This window comes from Harmonia axyridis, chromosome 1 (assembly GCF_914767665.1).
Source record: "Harmonia axyridis chromosome 1, icHarAxyr1.1, whole genome shotgun sequence".
NCBI classification, from domain to species: Eukaryota; Metazoa; Arthropoda; class Insecta; order Coleoptera; family Coccinellidae; genus Harmonia; species Harmonia axyridis.
The window spans coordinates 60970600-60990884 of NC_059501.1; the positions used below are offsets into that span (position 1 = coordinate 60970600).

At 35.1% G+C, this 20285-nt stretch overlaps 1 protein-coding gene across 3 annotated transcripts in view; it reads left to right on the forward strand.

Annotated features, from left to right (window-relative positions):
• LOC123672255 (nucleolar protein 4) overlaps positions 1-20285 on the forward strand; it is a 264990-nt gene that overhangs the window by 110754 nt on the left and 133951 nt on the right. The gene's annotated exons all lie outside the window — the stretch shown is intronic.

Sequence of the window (20285 nt, forward strand, 5' to 3'; positions counted from 1 at the left end):
CTAGATATTGAATATTTTTTTTTGCATAGCCCTTCCCCTCTTATGAATATAAATACAGAAATAGAAAAAAACGGAATACTGATGTCGCCTATAAAATCATAGACGTTTTTCAATAATTTTCATTTTGCCCCCCCTGAGAAAAATTTCTGCGGGCGCCCATGCTCAAATATCCAAATGACTCCTGTACCTAGAGACTTCTGTCAAACCAAGCTTTCCACTGACACAAAACGATTCCTCTTGAAAATATCATCAAATATTCATGGAAAAAAGGATAGAAATCGTATCTGAATTATCTTTTCTTGAATATTTCCTCTCGATTCGTCCAAATTTCAACATTTCCATTAAAATATCATCTGACGTTTCATTAATGATTTCGACGATTTTATGAATAAGCACAGAATTGGTTGAAACGTCAGAATATTTCGAATAGATTATTAAATAGAAATCATTCACACAGTTGACTAAAAAAACTTTGATCCATTTCATTATTCCAAAGCATTCACCGCCAAATAATAAAAGAATTAATAACTGGAAGAAAAATAAAAAAAATATATCGACCGGCTGAGATTTGAACTTCCAGCGCATAGACACCACTCCACGACGGTCCGTATCCCTAACCACCCGGCCACAACGCCTTTGCATTAGGTGCATTTGTGCTTCTTATAGGAAAAATGTCAAAATAACTGGTGACAGAGATTCTATAAGTTGATGAATTTTCATGAATTTCGTTTAAAAAATTGTTAAATATAAAGGAAATCGAATTAAAATATCTCTACCTACCGATTTCCTTGCCTTAAAATGCTGATATTTGTTCAAAATGATATATTTACGTATGTCCTTGACAATTCACATGAAACGGAATGCTTCAAAATTTGACGAATTTCCATGAAAATCTCAACAAAACGTAAAAATACCATCATAAAAGGGCGGTACATGCAGTTGTACTCTATTATTTCCTCAAATTTCTCGTTAAAAACTTCTCAAATAACCAACTGACTCCTGGTAGAGGCTTCTGGCAAACCAAGCTTCCCACGGACTAAAAACGATTTCATTCGAAAATATCATCAAATATACATGGAAAAAGGGATATAAATCGTATCTGAACATCTTTTCTTGCATATTTCTCGATGCGTCCAAATTTCAACATTTCACGGCATGAATAAATTTTGACATTTGTCGTCTTCTGTCCAAGTATTGACTTATTGCAGCTTCTAAAATTCGAAAAGCATCCATCGGGGCATATTTAGTATCGATATTTTAGTCAAATATGGAATTTCTGTAATTGAATCGATATAATTAACTGAATTGATCATTATTTCCGGTTCGATCGACAATTAGAAATATTCTAGAAACGTCAATTGCCGCGGACGTTGCTAGGCCCGTTGCTACCCAAGGACATCGTAGTATTTTCCTATTGGTCGTTCACGTCGACGTGAATCTGGAAATTCGTCGGGAAATTTCCCAAACTTTATCCGTTCATTCCCAGGTAATCCCGAAAAATCGGGAAACGGGAATATCCGCGTTAGTTAATTCGACATTTTCTCTTTCTTTCCGTACTTTTAGTTTTTCTCGTATCTCTCCCAGAGCCGAGAACACTCGACCGCAAAATCGGTCCAAAATCGTTCGATTTTCGGTGGGAGGAGCGCTTACGAGTTTAATATAGTATAGATTATATCATAAACTCAGGGGCGCACTCATTCGGTCATCTCCACTATCAGCTACTCGGTCATCAAACAACACTGCATCAAAAAGCTCATTCTCTATTTCAAGTTACATCAATATACTTATATGGAGGAAGGTTGAATCCAGTAAGTAATTTATTCATTTCTCTTCTAGCAAAAATCAGTGAAAAATGGTGAGCGTTATTGGGGATTTATTATTGAATTAAAATATCTTCTGCCCTTGTCAATTACCCAATTTTTCAATCTTTTTCTCTTCTTAATGAGTGTTGTGATGTTCTTCAATTCTTTTGGAACAGCGGCATATATTCTTGGGGCCAGATAGGCAAAGCATCTTTGGCCTATACGTTTTCCTGCTCTTGGAGTATCTGGTAACATTGTCAACGAGTTTTAGCATGGGAGTCGGATTTCTTCTCGAGGGTTATTTCTATTTTGAAAAACATATTTTCACAAGAACAGATGTTCACATTTTTTGTTGTAATATAATTATAAAAGTAACACAACATGAAGTGAAATTACAACAAGCATTCCTTTTAAATGTTATATTTTAGATAAATAATATATTCTTATTAGAGTTGTCATATTAAACAGATGAAAATTATGTTAATCAACCAGAATTTTGACGTTTCAGGGGGAAGTGTTCAGTTGAATCTCACGCCCGAATCAAGTGTCAAAAATAGGCCATAAGTCGCGCGTATTTTAAGCATGAACACTCAGACTCAGAAACAGAGACGAAAAAGGCCTACTGTGATACAGGGTTAATAATTAATACAATTTTTATAATATCTACTATAAAGCCTCCACACACGTAACGGCAAACTGCAAGCATCGATCCATCATCCGATCCGTCGACTACCTATTTTCAAATAATCCTGCGGGTAGCCGAGACCCTGCTGGGGGGGAGAAAAAAAAGGCCCAATTCTCCTCGAGACCGGCCCCCTCCGGTCCTTCCGCAGGCCATAACTCACATCGGACGGAATTAATTCCCAAATGATCCGGGGAGCCGGAACAAAAAAACGGACAAGACGCAAAGACGAACCGTCGACGGCGGCGGCAGGCGAGGCCGTTCTCCTCCGGTCTCTCTGGGTAATTTATCAGGCCCGGGACGCGACTTAACGACAAGTCGGGGCATCCCGTGACGTGCGAAACGCAGTTGTTCGGAATTGGGTCATGCCGTTTACATATCTATTTTCGGACACCCTCCGGGAGACCGCCATTATTTCGTTTTTCCGTGCGGAAACGAGGGGGAGTTACGGTACGGCAGGTCTGCGATTGTGGGCGAACTTTACGGGGACTTGAGGTGATGGATATTCTCCACATTTTCAAATATGTACGGATATTTCGCAATCTTCACAATTATGTATCTGGTAATGGAGGTATTTCTTTGTTTGGAAATACCACTTTTTTATGGCAAACATAGTTTTCTACTTGATAAAGGATATTTCAAATGAATATTAAATTATTACATAATTGTGTAAAATCTTCACTTTTGAATTTATCTATTTGATATACGTATTTATATATTCAGAAATATTATTCCGACTGAAAAATGATTATATAAACCAAAAAAAAACAGAATCAAACAATTTAATAAAAAGAAGCTTATAAATAGAATACGTATTTTAACATATACATATCCCACTTTTTCAATGGGATAAATTGCATTCACTACAGATCCGACCCAAAGAAATTTGGATAAGGGTCAAAATCACCTGAAAATCAACTTTGAATGACGTTGTATGATATATCGTTGAATTCAGCGTTAAAAGTTATTTCGAAAAGTGTCATAAAATATACAGGTCCGTATTGAAAAAAATGAGGTTGAGGGTGGCCTAGAGAACATGAAACGTTGGATACGAAATCTTATTACGTCAAATTGAGAACAATTTACTGTCTAATAAAAAATTCCTGTAACATTTTTTGATAATATTTGAAATAAAGTGGGAAAAAAAAAATCAAAATGACAGAATTTACTTCTTTTATGATATCTCAATAACCGGCCCTGATAATCTCGATTTGTTTGAATTGCTTGATAATGCTTCTATGCATGCAACTTTTTCTCCATTTGACCGACCTTCTAACTCTTATGGTTTAAAAGTTACCAATACAATCCCATTGAAAAAGTGGCCACCCTGTATGTATAGTTCAAAAACTAAATTTACCAACTCAAAAACCTTCACAACTATTTGCCTAATTTGAGCATGAGACCTTAACCTCACCAACAACCTCACCAGGAAAAGTCATAGATCTACTCTCCGTTACTCTTCTATAAATCCAATATGCAAATCATTATTTGGAATAAAATAAATTTGCTTTTACCTTTTGATTAACACTGGGTTTACTTTATAAAGGATTTTCAATATAAATATCAAATCATTATTTTATTTTGGGAAACCTTTACTTTCAAATATACGAGTATCTATTTAATTTATTCGCCTAAAAATACAATTTCATCTTACTAAAGATAGAATAAACCGAAGAGAACAAAATTAAACAATAGACATTTGATAGTGAAGGTTTCAAAAGTAAATATAATTATTCAAAAAAATCGATAACATCAACCGATTATTTGATAATTTAATTTTTTCAAGGAAATAGATAATACAAAATAAGTCAAATATATCATAAATATGAAGATGAATGCGTAAGATAGTAGGATAATTACTTATCCTACTATATTCTTCTAATTCAAACCATATCATCACATCAATCGTGGTTTATCAACTGAAATTAATTTCTTCTGAAGACAAAAACAAAATTCTGAACAGATATTACTGAGTTATATAGATGTCTGAAACCTTTTATTTTATTTCAGACGTTTTAGTTTGTTCAACTTGGGTCGCAGATATATGAATGTAACATCGAACACAGAAATGCCTGAATTCTTCTCAACAGTGTACTTAATAAACTTTATTCATTTAATATCTAAAACATTAAAAATTTATAGAAATCCTGTAACCTTCACAATTATACCTTACAAAATATCAAATACAACATAAATATAAAGATGAATTTCATTTCCAATTTGATTTTATTATTTAAAAATTTCTTTTTTAATATTTTCAATTTTGATTACATTCATCGATTAAGACTCATTTCATTTTTACAATTGTTCAGAATAAATTAGTTTATTCATTATTAGTTTGTAGTATTGAATAATCTGTAAAATAAGGGACGTTTGTTAGTTCAATTTTATTGAATAATTGTCTGTTCATCAATTATAGAAAATTCTTCTGTTGATTCTATATATCTATGATTATTTGATGAACATCTATTTAAACAAGTTAATTCGATTAATATCAACGATTGCACTAAAAATGTTTAATATATCTATTATTAGAAATGATAAATAGTTTTCTATATTTTTATTTTTGTTCTGGTATAGAAATTAATTGACATTGAGGAATGATGTATTCAGCTTCTATTTTTCTTTTACAAGAACTATTTTGAATCTCTCTAAAGCCCCTCAATTATCAATACTTCTTATATTAAAAAATAACTGAAACGTACTTGTCCATATAAGATACCTACTGAGTAACATCTTATATACAAACAACGAGATAATATGGTTGAAAATAGCCAAGTGGACAAACTGTACTTTTTTTTAATCACGAAGTGGAAAGGAAAAAGATGTTCTTCCGTTCCTTAATGGCACAACATGATCGTAAGGTACTTCGGCGCCAGTGAAATGACGTAAAAACATGTACATGACAAATGTAAGTAGTTTCAACTCGGAAGAAAGTACAAGCTACTGTGAAATCTTATGCCACTGATGGGACGTCTCCGAGGTTCAAATAATATCATCATTTTGAAATTAAACAACAAATTTTTACTCTATGCTTTACTCTTTCTTGAATTCCTCCTACTTGTTAAGAAATCTATGAATATAAAATATTTAAATAATAATAATAAATAAATAAATAAAGTCTGAAACAGTTGAAGAAAACAATATAAATGTTTCTGTGATTTGAAAAAATCTATATTTTTTGTCAATAAATTTTTCTCAGGCACATATCGATGGTTTAAAAGCATTGATTATCTGTTCCATGAATCTTCATCATCGTTTTCCGAAAATCATATAGGTACAACATCAAGTTTTAAAATTTATTCCATAGACGAATACACTTTTATTTAGAGTAGTGTAACATTAAGACAATATAAAATGGATAAAAGGTTAAAATTTTAAGTATTTTTCTGTGTGGGATTAAATAAAACAGTCCTGTCAAATATTAAGGTGAGTTATAAATGTTAAATAAGTCTACATGATGAAGGCAATTTGATATAATTATTAAAATTATAGCATCATTGTGCCAAAACCTTCTCTATTTGGTCTAATTGATAGATACTCCTTTGTCTAGAAATATAATTCCAAATTGACAAAATATTAAAGATCAAACAACCAACACCTACACGTCTTTATGTTAATTTAATTATTCACTTCATTAACCGTTTGATCAATATGAACATTTTTGGATATTTTGATGTTGTTCTCGTTGGTTTTTAATATTTAGTCAATTTGGAATTGTATTTCTAGACAAAAAAGTATACGGGGTTTTCCATATTTTAGTTCAATAACTTTGGCGTCAGATAGAAAAACTTTTTTCAGAAAAAAAAGTTTATATAAACATATATCAGTTTTTTACTTATAACTCTAGTACTATTACATTCATTCAAGATTATTTGGATGGAAATATGTTTAACTAATTTTGTAAATTTGTTATCATATGACTTGTCCCATAACCATCATTGGGTCCAACAGGATCAATAAATTATTATTATCAGCGGCATTAGAGATCTGTTCGGCGAACGAGCGCTCAAAAATTGAAACTCGTTAAAACTGTATACTGTGAAAATGTTAGGGTTAGCTGTAATCTTACTCTCGAACGATTCCATACTTTTTCATCGGACAAAATAAGCTGAAATCTCACACCAATCGATCTGAACCAGTAGCGCAACGTCGAATCATTACTCATTCCGGACGAAGACGTCGCGACGTCGGAATTTTATTCGGTCGTTGTCCCGAATTAAGTCCAGACCCCAAACGCGTTTTGGTTCGAACGGTTTGCTGAACGACTTTTTCCCCCGGAATATTTCAGGGTATTCCGCATTTGGCCGAAAACGAGAATTATTATATCCCGTTGAGACCTTTTAGTGCCGCTGTGAACGGGGAAGACTTTTCGCCCGGTTGGGACATTTAGCAGACGTCGCATGTTCATCACGAGCAAAGTTGCCGGTGAGAGTGCAAAAAGCTGGAGGGATGAAACAGCGTATTTTTGTCATAAGGGAGATCTTGTACTTTAAATGTTTTGTTGTTGATGGTGTGTTGGTTTGGCTGAGTATTCCGGCAATGAATTGATACCAAACAAAAAACTGATGAGCGTATTTTAATAACAAATGATCAGTTAAAATACCACAAGATCATAGACAATATTCGATTATACACATATTCACGAGACGTAGTTCAAGAAACATCTCGAGAGCGCAGCTCGAGTGGTGTTTCGCGAATAACGTCGAGTGATGAGGTTCGTATAATCGAAATATATTCACTGAACGAAAAGAGTACGTAAATACAACGAAAAAGTGCGCCATCTTATTTATTCATCAAAATTGTCCCAATGAACGCGTCCATTGGCCTAACGAATTCTCGTACATTGGTAGTAAGTACCGAATGTGCGTAAATATCACTACTATGATACATCACGACAACGTATGGATAATTCATCGACCGAATGAATCAGTTTCGTTGTCCCAATGAAATTTGTTCATTTCGTTGTCGGAATGATATTTGTTCATTGGAATAACTAACTTGGTCCGTTCATTCAACGTACGTATTCATTGAATCAATACTATTCGGTTTTGCAAAAAGTTGAGAAAATCGTCATCAAAGGTTCATACTCCTTTTATTTTGAATAAAATTATTGGTTTATAATTTTATCCAAAATAAAAGTATTAGGAACCTTAGACTGCGATTTCCTAGACTTCTCGCCAAACGGAATTATAATAGTAGATAGTTTCATTGATTCAATGAAAATTCAAACTATTTTATTTTTGGATTTGTGGAAACATAACAAAACATAGTTTAAAGATATTTATTACATAATTTATACCATACATCGTATAAAAAATTGTTTATGCTCGAGTGGTATTCGTTTCGATTATATAACGAATAATTTCGATAACTATAACCGAGGCACTGAATTTTGATAATTCAATGACATTTCACTGAGCTTGACTTTTATTTTTTGGTGAACGTCCAAGAATGTTACAATGGACCTATCGAATTTGACATGAAGCGCGCGGAAATATCAGTCATACGATATTTCACTCAATTCGCGAGTTTCTCCTCAAAGAACACAGTTGTTATGTCCCATAGTGAATCAACGTTTCATATTAACTCAAAATATATTTAAATGAATACCTAAACATATCAGAAATTCAGAAAACAAACTTCAAGAGCGCCAAATGACGTGAAACAACCGATGACAATAGGAGAGCAAAAGTTGCCAAACCTTGGATTTCAGCAGGTAGATACAGAAAATAATGAATATTCTGCTTATTATAAATTCGACGATTAGGAAAAATATCGGATTCCAAATATTCAAATATGCATATTCAATTGGGAATCACTCAAATAAATATATTTAATTCAATATAATATACATTCATAATGATATAGTAAAATTGTGGATTTGAAAATATATCACAATCAGACAACGTGATCTAACCATGTTGGGGACATGTAAAAATTGCGTATACTTCCTCTATTTATGTTTATTACTCTTCGATTCTCTCATATATGATAAAGGTTATTAGTTATTAAAACAAGTTCATCAGTTTTTATTTGGTATCAATTCACTGCCGGAATACTCAGACAAATATTGTAGTCGTGTAGATTTTGACTGAGAATAGTCTTCAGCTCTAAGTATTATTACGAATAGTAATTTTCCGGAATTTTCAGAGGGCTGGAAAATTATAATACCCTATAATAGTTGTCAATATAATTTGAAATGAATAAAAATAATTTCAACTCGGACGGATATGTTGTCACGTGAAATATCAGTTGTCATGTGGAATATCAGGTTTCCGATGGTTCTAATAACGCTATACACACAAAATTTAGCAGTAAGCTTGAAATGAATATTGTAGTGAGCATCCAGTAAAATTTCATAATCTATATAATAATGGAAATATTGGGTGTTTCTTTCACAATATTTTTGCTGTGGTCAACTTCAAATTTTGCAAGGAGCTTAAAATTATTATTTCAGATCAATAACTAAATCTCAATTCCGTCGCTTTTTTGGTCCCGAAAATTATGGAATTGACAGGAAATAGTTAAGTAAGACAAATGTTGAAGGCATTGATTTTCTTCGAATGTTAAAATAAGTCATCTGTACGAATATTATACATTATTTTCTCTAATTCACTGAATTTTCATTGGAGTCAATGGGATATTTCCATAAATACCGTTCAATGATTTTTGCGATGAAAACTTTTTCTGACAGTTTTGTGATCAGTTGACTCAGTTTGTTTTAAGCGCGAGTCAAAGGTGAAGTTTTTTTTTTCGATGAAGGCGAAAATGCAAGCCAGGCGACTGAAAATGTAAATTGTTTATGAACCTGAACAGCCAATCATGAGCAATTTCGGTTTCGTTGCTACCGTTCCGGTAATTTCTATGTCAAAAATGCACCACGCACTGAAAGACCGCCAATTGTCGAGAATGTCGATTAAATCATGGACATTGCCGAGTCCAACCATAATGTGAGCACTTTTTCATTTGCTCAAGAGCTGAAGATTGCAAAAAAAACCGTTTGGAATCATTTTGGTTGGTGACTGGTATTAATAAGATCACTTACGACAACGTCAAGCGAAAACGGACGTGATCGAAACGCGGTAAGCCGGCGCCAAGCTAGGATTGACAGTCAGGTATGTTTTGCTGTATGTTTGGTGGGATTGGCAGGGAATTATCTACTATGAGCTGCTCCCCTATGTCGGCGGAACAGGAAACTGTAGCCAAGCTAGGATTCACGGCCAGGAAGGTTTTGCTGTGTGTTTGGTGGGATTGGCAGGAAATTATCTAGGATGAGTTGCTCCCATACGGCACAACTGTTAACTCGGAACTGTACTGTTAAAAATTGGACCGTCTGAAGTAGGCAATCGCTCAGAAGCGGCCAGCTTTGGCTGATAAGAGAGGAATTGTTTTCCATCAGGACAACGCCAGTCACATCGATAGTGACTCGCCAGAAGCTCCGGGAGCATGGTTGGGAGGTTCTTATACATCCACTTCATAGTCCGAACCTGACACCAAGTGATAACAATCTGTACCGGTCCATGGCGAACAATTTTGCTGGTGAAAAATTCTTTCGACAGAGGCTTCTGAAAATAGACTTCCTCAATTTTTGCCAATATAGGGACGAGGTATTGTATGAGAGAGGCATATTGATATTATTTTCAAGAAGGCAACAAGTTATAGAACAAAATGGCGCAAATTCGACCAAAATCGGATCATTCTAACTATATTAATTGAAGCTTTGTTTTTCATTCAAAAATAGAGGATTTCTTTTCACTACACCTCATTGAAATTTAACCATGCAACAGAAATATTCTTGCACGATTTTTTTCTACAAGATATGACAGAATGAACGAATTTGCTACAGAAGAATTAAGAAGAATTAAGAGAGTACACCGGCAGTGCGGCAACAGAAGAGACGATATAGACGGCCGTAAATTTGGACACAACCCTCTAAGCCGGAAAGGCAGCTTGGGTCTCAAAAATCGTTATTTTTATTTTGGGTTCGTTATACACCGTCCCGCAATTTCCGCAGCGTCGAAACATGAATATTCATTCGACGTCGCGGCGGCGACGACAGAGACGGAGGGGGTTTACCTTGAAAAAACATTTTCAGACCGGCTGCATTTCCCGGCCCGATCAACATCTCTCAGACACTTCGCCAAGTCTCAATCTTGGGGAAATTAGGAGAGCGCCGAGGCAGTTTCCACGCCCGGAGGGAAACGCTAACGAATTTCCCGACCCCCCCTTAATATTCGACCTCGCCGAAAAGAGCGTCGGAATTAAGAGATCGAACGGCGGAGCGCGCGTACCAATCGGGGGGTACGCAGGGTAAACAGACGGGATGTACTTCATTAGGAATTTTTAAATCTAATAAGGGCGAAAATGGAGAACGGAAGTTTTCGGAAACAAGCAATTAGAGGCATCGCTCTCGCGCATGGTAGATTCTGCGTGACGTTGAACGGGGAACAAAGGGATCTTCGATAATCGAAATTGATCGAGTTCCGGTGCAAAGGGAAGGGGAGAAGTTGCGAGTGATGGTTTGAAGAAAGGAAAAATTGGATCCTCTTTAAAAAATCGCGATATTCGGATACAAAAAGTAGAACCAACTACAACTTGTATTTTTTTATAGATCTATGTATCGGATGTCTCAAATTCGTTGTCTAGTGAGGGAATTTCGGAATCTCTTTGAGCTAGATAAAAATGAATAGCGCATTTTCGGGTTTGATTTTTGAAAGAATTGATTTGTGAAAACCGCAACCTCATAAATTCAATAATAAAATTCGGATATAGTGAAATGATTGGTGTTGAATCGATTTCGTCAGAAAAAATTAACAAAATGCGTAATTGTAAATTATTTTGAAATTCGAAACGTGCGATTCAAATTCGTATTTCGTAATCTGTCAATTTTCGTAACAGTCACACCTACTGCCAAGGTGCAATACAAAAGTCACTTGGATGTATTACCACCAGGAAAATCAACCATCATTGATTAATGATTGGTATGTAAAGTTTAAACGTGGTGAAATGAGCACCGAAGACGGCGAACGCAGTGGACTCCTAAAAGACGAAAAAAATTTAAAAAGTTCACAAAATAATTTTGAATGACTGGAAAGTGAAGTGGATCGAGATATTACACATTGTGAAAATATCATCTGAACGTGTACATCATATCATTCACCAATATTTGTACATGAGAAAGCTGTGTGCCAAATGGGTGCCGCGCGAGCCCACAATCGATCAAAAGCAACAACGTGTTAATGATTCTGAGCAGTGTTTGAAGCTGTTTAAGTGCAATAAACCTAAATTTTTGCATCGATAGGTGACAATGGATGAAACATGGCTCCATCATTTCACTACGGGGTTCAATCGACAGTCAGCTGAGTGGACTGCACACGACCAACCGAATCCAAAGCGAGGAAACGCACAAAAATCAGCTGGCAAGGTTATGGCATCAGTACTCTGGGATGCGCAAGGTATAATATTCATTAATTGCCTCTTAAAAAAGAAGACCATCAACAGCGATCATTAAATAACGTTATTGAATCGTTCAAAGGATGAAATCGTTAAAAAACGTCCCCATTTGAAGAAAAAAGACTCTGTTCCATCAAGACAATGCGCTGTGTTACAAATCAATGAAAACAATGGCAACATTGCATGAATTGGACTTCGAATTGCTTCTACATCCACCGTATTCGCCAGATCTGGCCCCTAGCGACTTTTCCTGTTCTCAGACCTCAAAAGAATGCTCGCTGGAAAGAAATTTAGCGCCAATGAAGAAGTAATCGCCGAAACTGAGGCCTATTTCGACGCGAAAGACAAATCGTACTACTAAAATAGTATCGAACAGTTGGAAGATCGCTATAATCTCTGTATCGCCTCGAAGGCAACTATGTTGAATAATAATATCGAATTTTGCCAAAAAAATGTGTTTTACTATGGTAAATATACCGGGGACTTTTCAATTGGCCTGTTATAATCTGAATTTTTCATTGAATTTCGACAATATTTCACGAAACATAACTGAAATAGAGAATATATCGTCTTATACTCGTTGCAGAAGGTAATTCCAAGTCTTATGCATTTGAAAACTCGCTTCTTAGTTGCTCGTTTTCGAATTTCGCATTCGTGTTGAAATGGGAGCCAATTCTGCAACTTATTTTAGTATATACTATTATGATATGTTATAAATACCGTTTTTTAACTGATAAAAACGAAGCAACTCTTGATATATGTTCATAGGAGGGTTTTTTTAAACGACCTATAGATATACCTCTCAAGGTTCCTATCGTAGTTAGGAAACACCCTAGATATTTTCATAAAATTCATTTTTTCAAAAAAACTAAACCAATTCCTTCAGAATTCACTCATCCTATACAAGTCTTTCCCGACCTTATCCAGCCAAAATAACCATCCGACAAGATAGTAATCCGTAGATGGACGCGGAATTCCAGCCATCCGAGAGTCCAATTACGTAGGAACAGTCCTCTCCGAAATAATTCATCATTCGAAAACGCCGTCGTGGGGCGCCAAGACGCAACAGGTGCACTTCGATAACTGCCTCATCACCGCCGCCTACGCGTCGTCTTTTAGAGATTTGTTTTTGTGTTGGATATCTTTCCGCTGAGCGCCCACGGAGCGCCCGGACGGCTGGCCTGGCTGCCAATCTCTTGGAATTTCGATTAATCGCAGATTTAGAAGTCTGACAAGGTTTTTAATTCGTCCACAGGGATGGGGTGGAGGGGTTAACTTTTTTGAATTGAACGTAAGGATTGGTCGTTTTGGAAGAATTGGGTATTATAAACGGGGTCACAACCATAGGCTTGACAAGGGGGGGGGAGGTTATTGGAGACATAACATAACTATAGATTTGAAGCAATAAAAAAAAAATTTAAAATGACAATTAAAAAAAAATTCTCATGAAAAATAAAAAGATTTAGCTTTGTCCAATTATTACATGTTGAGTATTATGAGAAATCTTTTTTCGAAGGAAGTTGTATGTTGGAGTGGTTGATTGGTGGGGGTAAACCGCCACTATTAGTCAACTCTAGTTGAGTCACTGAGACAACTGCGCCGATTGAATTCATCTCCTGCGCAAATCACACTATTCTCACTAGATAAAACTTGCAAGATCCCAAAAACATTAAAAATTTCACAAAAAATCTTCTCCAACTGCCATTTCCGCGACACAGCTTGACAATTATCACTGCTAACCTGATTTTCGACGCAGTTGCTCTATAGTTTCTCAAAAATGAAGATTGATATGAAGTAAACTCAAGAGACCAAAGAGTTGAATTTTATCTCATATTATTTCTTTCTTGAAATATCTACCAATAAAAGAGAAATCTAATCATCAAGACTACGATTCGTTCGGATTCTTGAATCTTTATCTCATCAAAACATTAGAGTTCAAAAAAATAACAAAATATATCAATTTAAGTTTGTGCTGAAGCTTAATCGACTTAAAATCCAAAACTAAGCTATACTACAGGTTTAAAGACCTCAATGGCTTTAATCACAGAAGTAACATCTCAGCCAAAACATTAAATTCTCATATTTCAATTCTGGGAAGAAATTGGTTTATACAAAGATAGGATATAAAACTATTTCGAGATGTTGACCAATAGGTCAATGGAATGAAACACTAATTACCTATATATCCTTTTTCAAATTACTGTAACACTGAAAGAATAGAATTTGATTAGGTTGAACCCAATTTACTGTTCTTACATTCTTCTATTTGAGGTCTCTAATATACTGAGCATTTAAGAAGAGACCTATATGGTACTAGCTATTCAGCTAAATGTTTTTTATCGAAATAAAAACAGAAATATGAATATATAAGGGAAAAAGAAACCAAGCTTTCCATTTATTGAGTTGAGGAATTCAACAGGTTCATTGTTCATCTTGGATCGCAAAAAATGTTTAATTTCAAAAATATAGGAGCTAAGAAAACCAAGGCAGATAAACAAGTCAGATAATTTTTTTTCAATTTAACAATTCGCTAGTGATGTGGGTAATTATTTTTCCTCTTATTCCATCAGGTGAACTAGAAAAATAATTTCTCATCTTCGTTTTTAATAACTTTTGGTTCATCTGTTATTCTTCACTCCAATTACGAATATAGGAATCAGAGCATCTTTTTAAATTATGAAAATCGGAGAAGTTATTCTATATTAGTTCTGATGAAAAAGGAGAAAATTCAGATATTTCTCTGATGGCGCCATCTACTCCCTTCATCTCAAACTAAAAGGAGAGGGCTACCCTGTTCGGAGAAATCTACACCGAGTGCCAGTTACTTGGAGCGTTCTCATTGAGATGGCGCTCCTAACGAAATTACTGATTATTGATTTTTAGAGCAGTCGTTCCCCCAACAGATCGTTTATCATTTCGTCACGATGGCTGTAATTTGCGAATTATTAGTTTCGACTTACTGAAGACGAATTCGTTATCAAATTCGATTCTGTTTGGCCAGCCGGTTCCATGAACATGATAACTCTTGAACACATGAACGGAATCTCCGAGAAACTTGAAAATTTTCAAAGTAATTTCGATCTCGAATGCCACAGATGAGTTAACGGGTAATTTCCGTTGAGGTGTTGAATTAATTAAGCTTTTCGAAATCAAATTTGGGATTCAGATGTAAAAAAACAATTCGTGCAAAATTCATATCTTTCGTTTTACAAGAACCAGAGGAGATTCCAAAAATTCTAAAAAACTCCAATATCTCAATAACAGATTGGGCCAAGTTGAGAATCTGCTTGTATATAAAAAAAAAACTAGAACCATAAAAAATGAGCAGAATATCTACAAAAAAACTTAATATTTCAATGACTATAGATCCGACCAAAGTGAAATTTTGGGTGTAGATTCATATTAACAATTTTAATTTTTGCACAATTCTTTTGCTGGCGTCATTGAAAACATACAAAATTCAAGTAGTATATTTGAAACAATTCTTGATATTCTCGTAAAAATAAATGATTAATAATGGCGAGTGATTTGTTATTAATGTCCATAAACAATTCGAGAGACATATTCCATTGACCCTATGCTTTCAACTATTTTATAAATATCAGAAGTCGAGGGGCTAAAGAATTCTTTAGAAAAAAAATGTGTTTCGAACGAAAATCATTGCGAAATGACTGATTACTTTCGAAAAATATTAAAATTAATCAATCCTTCAAATTACATACCATTCTCAGCTCACAAATAATGAAACCTATCAGAAATTTTAATACAAAAATCGCAATTCATAATAATTATAGAATTAAACTGAAATATTGATCAAACTTCCTATCACAGGCTCAGCTTCCGGTCTCCCAATGAGTGAAATTCTCTTCTGCGGGGAATATTTTTCGAATATCGAAAAAAAATCCGCGATCTCTTTTAACCTATAGGAAAAGGGGGGGCGCTCGGAAGACGTAATAAAAGACCCGAGGCGTCCTTGGTTTTATTTCAGGGAAACTTGGAATAAGCGGGCCTTGTCACCCGCTGCGATGTGGGGGCTTTCGGGAGGAGTAATAACCGAGCTGAACTTGAATGAAATAAGCACTGCAGGGTTGTGTCACCTTTGGCAGTTAATTGTGCAGAGCCGGTCTAGACGCCAAACGCATACGGGTATTATACACGGGTGGTTTTTATTTGTATCAGCTTTACCATTGCAATCCATCATGACATGACAATAAGAATCACGCGACTTCATAAAAAAAACTAATATTCTTTTTCTCCAATTCTGTGGTTATTCCGTTCATTCTTCCACATCTTGTAGAACAAAATCGTGCGAGAATATATCAGAAACGCACAGTTTTCATGGTTATATTATATTATATTATTCTATGTTGGTAGTCCGAACTTTCCGCCACGGCTTTATCTGTCAATTCATCAATTTGCCTTAAAGAAATCAGTTCTGCCAACCAACATTTTTCAATGCCAAAATCACTAAATGATATTTATGGAAATATTTCATTAATTTCAATGAAAATGCAATGAATTAGAGAAAATAATGTATAATACTCGTACAGAAGGCTCATTCTACCACTCGTTCATTCCAAAACTCGCCACTTCGTGGCTCGTTTTCGAATTTTAAACTCGTGGAAGAATACCAATGCCTTCTGCACTTGTATTATAAATAACTATTCTCTAATTCTGTGGTTATTCCGTTCATTCTTCCACATCTTGTAGAACAAAATCGTGCGAGAATATATCAGAAACGCACAGTTTTCATGGTTATATTTTATTATTATATGTTGGTACTACGAACATTCCGCCACGGCTTTATCTGTCAATTCATCAATTTGCCTTAAAGAAATCAGTTCTGCCAACCAACATTTTTCAATGCAAAAATCACTAAGTGATATTTATGGAAATATTTCATAAATTCCGATAAAAATGAAATGAATTAGAGAAAATAATGTATAATACTAATTTTAATTTTGACTTTGTTGGAGAAAAAATAGTATATATCATACGGACTAAAAGTGGCTATTTTTACTTGCAATTTTGCAGTTGCGAGGCGGAGCGCAGCGCAGCCGAGCGAATATTGCTCGTAAAAATATTATGCACTATTAATCCTTATCATATAATATACTTTTTTCCTAGTTCGACTTCAAGTTAGAAATATTCAATACACACCGGTAAAATAAGGGCTTTTGAAAAGTTATGTTCTAGAGGAATCGAACTAAAATTAAAAATAAACTTTTGCTGAAATAGGTCAAAGGGTTCTAGAGAAAATGATATACAAACTTCATTGAGATTGTGTTTGTTTCCCTAATTTTTCCGGTGTGTAATATATAACAACAATTGTTTTTCATAGCTGTGGCTTTGTCAAGTTATTTTACATTTCAATTGATCAATTAAAACTCAGTTAATCATCATTTGAAATATAAAAACACCCGATGAAGCAACAATGAATGCGAAACAATAGTTTTAATATTTGAAGTTGTGAAATTTGTTCTATTTCATTTACTATTCATCAGTTCCGAATTATTCTCTTGTTGAAAATAAAAACAAACTGTTGTCTTCACATAGATATTATAGACATGTCGTCACTAATCGTGGAAAAATAAGTATAAGAAATAGCTGAATCAAACCTAAAATATATCTAATCATCCAAATTCGTAGCATTGTTTTGAAATTAGGTCTTTTCCGAAGAATTACATTACGTCTCGAATTGATACTTTGAGTTTTGAAAGGGCAAAAAGTCAGGCGGAACCATGAAAATATAATGCATGTACGATAGCATAACAGGCCAATTGAAAAGTCTCCGGTTTACCATAGTAAAACACATTTTCAAAATTTGATTTTATTATTCAACATAATAATATTGCCTTCGAGGGCGATACAGCGATTATAGCGATCATGCATTCAATACCATTCAGTTGAATTCAAAATAGGCCTCAATTTCGGCGATTACTTCTTCATTGGCGCTGAATTTCTTTTCAGCGAGCATTCTTTTGAGGTCTGAGAACAGGAAAAAGTCGCTGAGGGCCAGATCTGGCGAATACGGTGAATGCAGAAGCAATTCGAAGCTCAATTCATACAATTTTGCCATTGTTTTCATTGATTTGTGACAGGCGCATTGTTTTGATGAAACAGCACCTTTTTTTCTTCAAATGGCGCCGTTTTCTAACGATTTCATCCTCCAAACGATCCTATAACGCTATATAATAATCGCTGTTCATGGTTGATTGTGAGCTAGCGCTGCACCCATTTCGCACATAGCTTTCTCATGTACAAATATTCGTGAATGATCTTTTGGACATCCACTACGTTCCGCGTCTTCGGTGCTCATTTCACCACGTTTAAACTTAGCATACTAATCAATGATGGTTGATTTTCCTGGTGCAAACCCCAGAAACTCTTCATCAAATCAAGATTTTGCTTCAACAGTATTTTTCCCTACAAAAAACAATATTTTATCAGCACAGCAATTTTTTTTCCACCTTTTTTCAAATAACAAAAGTAGCTACACTCACAACGCAATATCTCACAAGCTAATGGTCGGACTGCTGTCAAATTTTGACACGTATCGTTTGAAGGTTGGTATCAACTAAAAATCATATGGATTTAATACTAACATCGCCATACCGGGGACTTTCCAATTGGAAAGTCCTGGTCTGATTCAACATATTAGGCCAATTGGCCTAATGTCGAATATGCTGAATTCTCAACCTGAAATTTATCGTGGTGCAAAATCTGAGTCTGATATCTGGGTTTTTTTGGAACATCTTCAGAATTTTGACTCAAACTGAATCTATTCTCAATGCAAAATTTAAGACTGATTTTTATTCATTGTTAAAATCTCAAAATAAAATTTGGATGAATTCATACATTTTAGCAATCGACAGATGTTCAAACTAACTAAAGAAGAAAGCTGTTCGAGCGAACTCTGATTGATCAATTTCTGGCACTTTCTCCACAAAATGCCAACCCACCCTTATATGGTTCAATATTTGCATGGACTAGGCAAGCATCTCGTCAGTTGGCTGTCAAATTTTCTTGGCTGAAGGAAAACATTGAGCTTGTCTTCGTTTTGTTGCGTATTCCTACAAACTTGTTTCATTATCTAAGACTCACAGAAGGATGTAGATTTTAGAATAACTACACAAAACAATACTATCATACTTTTATTCCAGTCGCTATACTTTGAAGTTACAAGACTCGACTATACTTAAATGTTGTTTGTATCCATCCTGGTGACAGACTGTCACTTCCTGTTCGCAAGTCGGAAGTTTTATCACGTCGCCGAAGATCACTGAGGCATAGCCGAGTTGTGATCTGACATAAGAAAAAACAGATCCTTAAAACTCGGATGGAGCTATCCAATGCCGTCTCTGGTTCAAATGTCTATATATAAACATTTCTTACTTGCGGCCAGCAGAGTTCGGTGGCCTGTCGGCTATCGGGTGTGCGACGAGACCCCCGTGTTTTTGCTCGATCCATGCATGTGCACATCTCGGTCCTCATCTTCGGTCCTCTTTGTACCCCTCCTACCGGCCTCTAGATGGGTGCCACCTATGTTGACAGTTGAAATATCCGGAATTAACGTCATCTCTCCGACCGTCGAGGCCCGTTGTGGATCGATGCTATGCGGACGAATGAAAAACGCCGTTAATTCGACAAAAAATTTCATCCTTTCTACGCCGTTGCGTTTTCTGAAGCTTCGAATAACACGTCAGGATTATGAACAGGAAGCATATACATACATACATGGACTACGTGTTCTGAAGAAAACTTTCATTTTCTTTATGACATCTTATAACATTCTGTGGATCTTTCAGTTCTATCAACCTATCTGGTTCTATGGATCTGTCAGTTCAATTGATCTACTAGATCTGTGGATATATCAGCTCTAATGATGCATGGATGATGTATGAAAAATTTCTTTCTTTCTACGCCTTTGCGTTTTCTTAAGCTTCGAATAACACGTCAGGATTATGAACAGGAAGCATACATACATAAACTACGTGTTCTGAAAAAAACTTTCATTTTCTTTATGACATCTTATAACATTCTGTGGATCTTTCAGTTCTATCAACCTATTTGGTTCTATGGATCTGTCAGTTCAATTGATCTACTAGATCTGTGGATATATCAGCTCTAATGATGCATGGACTATGTATGAAAAATTTCATTCTTTCTACGCCTTTGCGTTTTCTGAAGCTTCGAATAACACGTCAGGATTATGAACAGGAAGCATATACATACATATATGGACTACGTGTTCTGAAGAAAACTTCCATTTTCTTTATGACATCTTATAACATTCTGTGGATCTGTCAGCTCTATTAACCTATCTGGTTCTATGGATCTGTCAG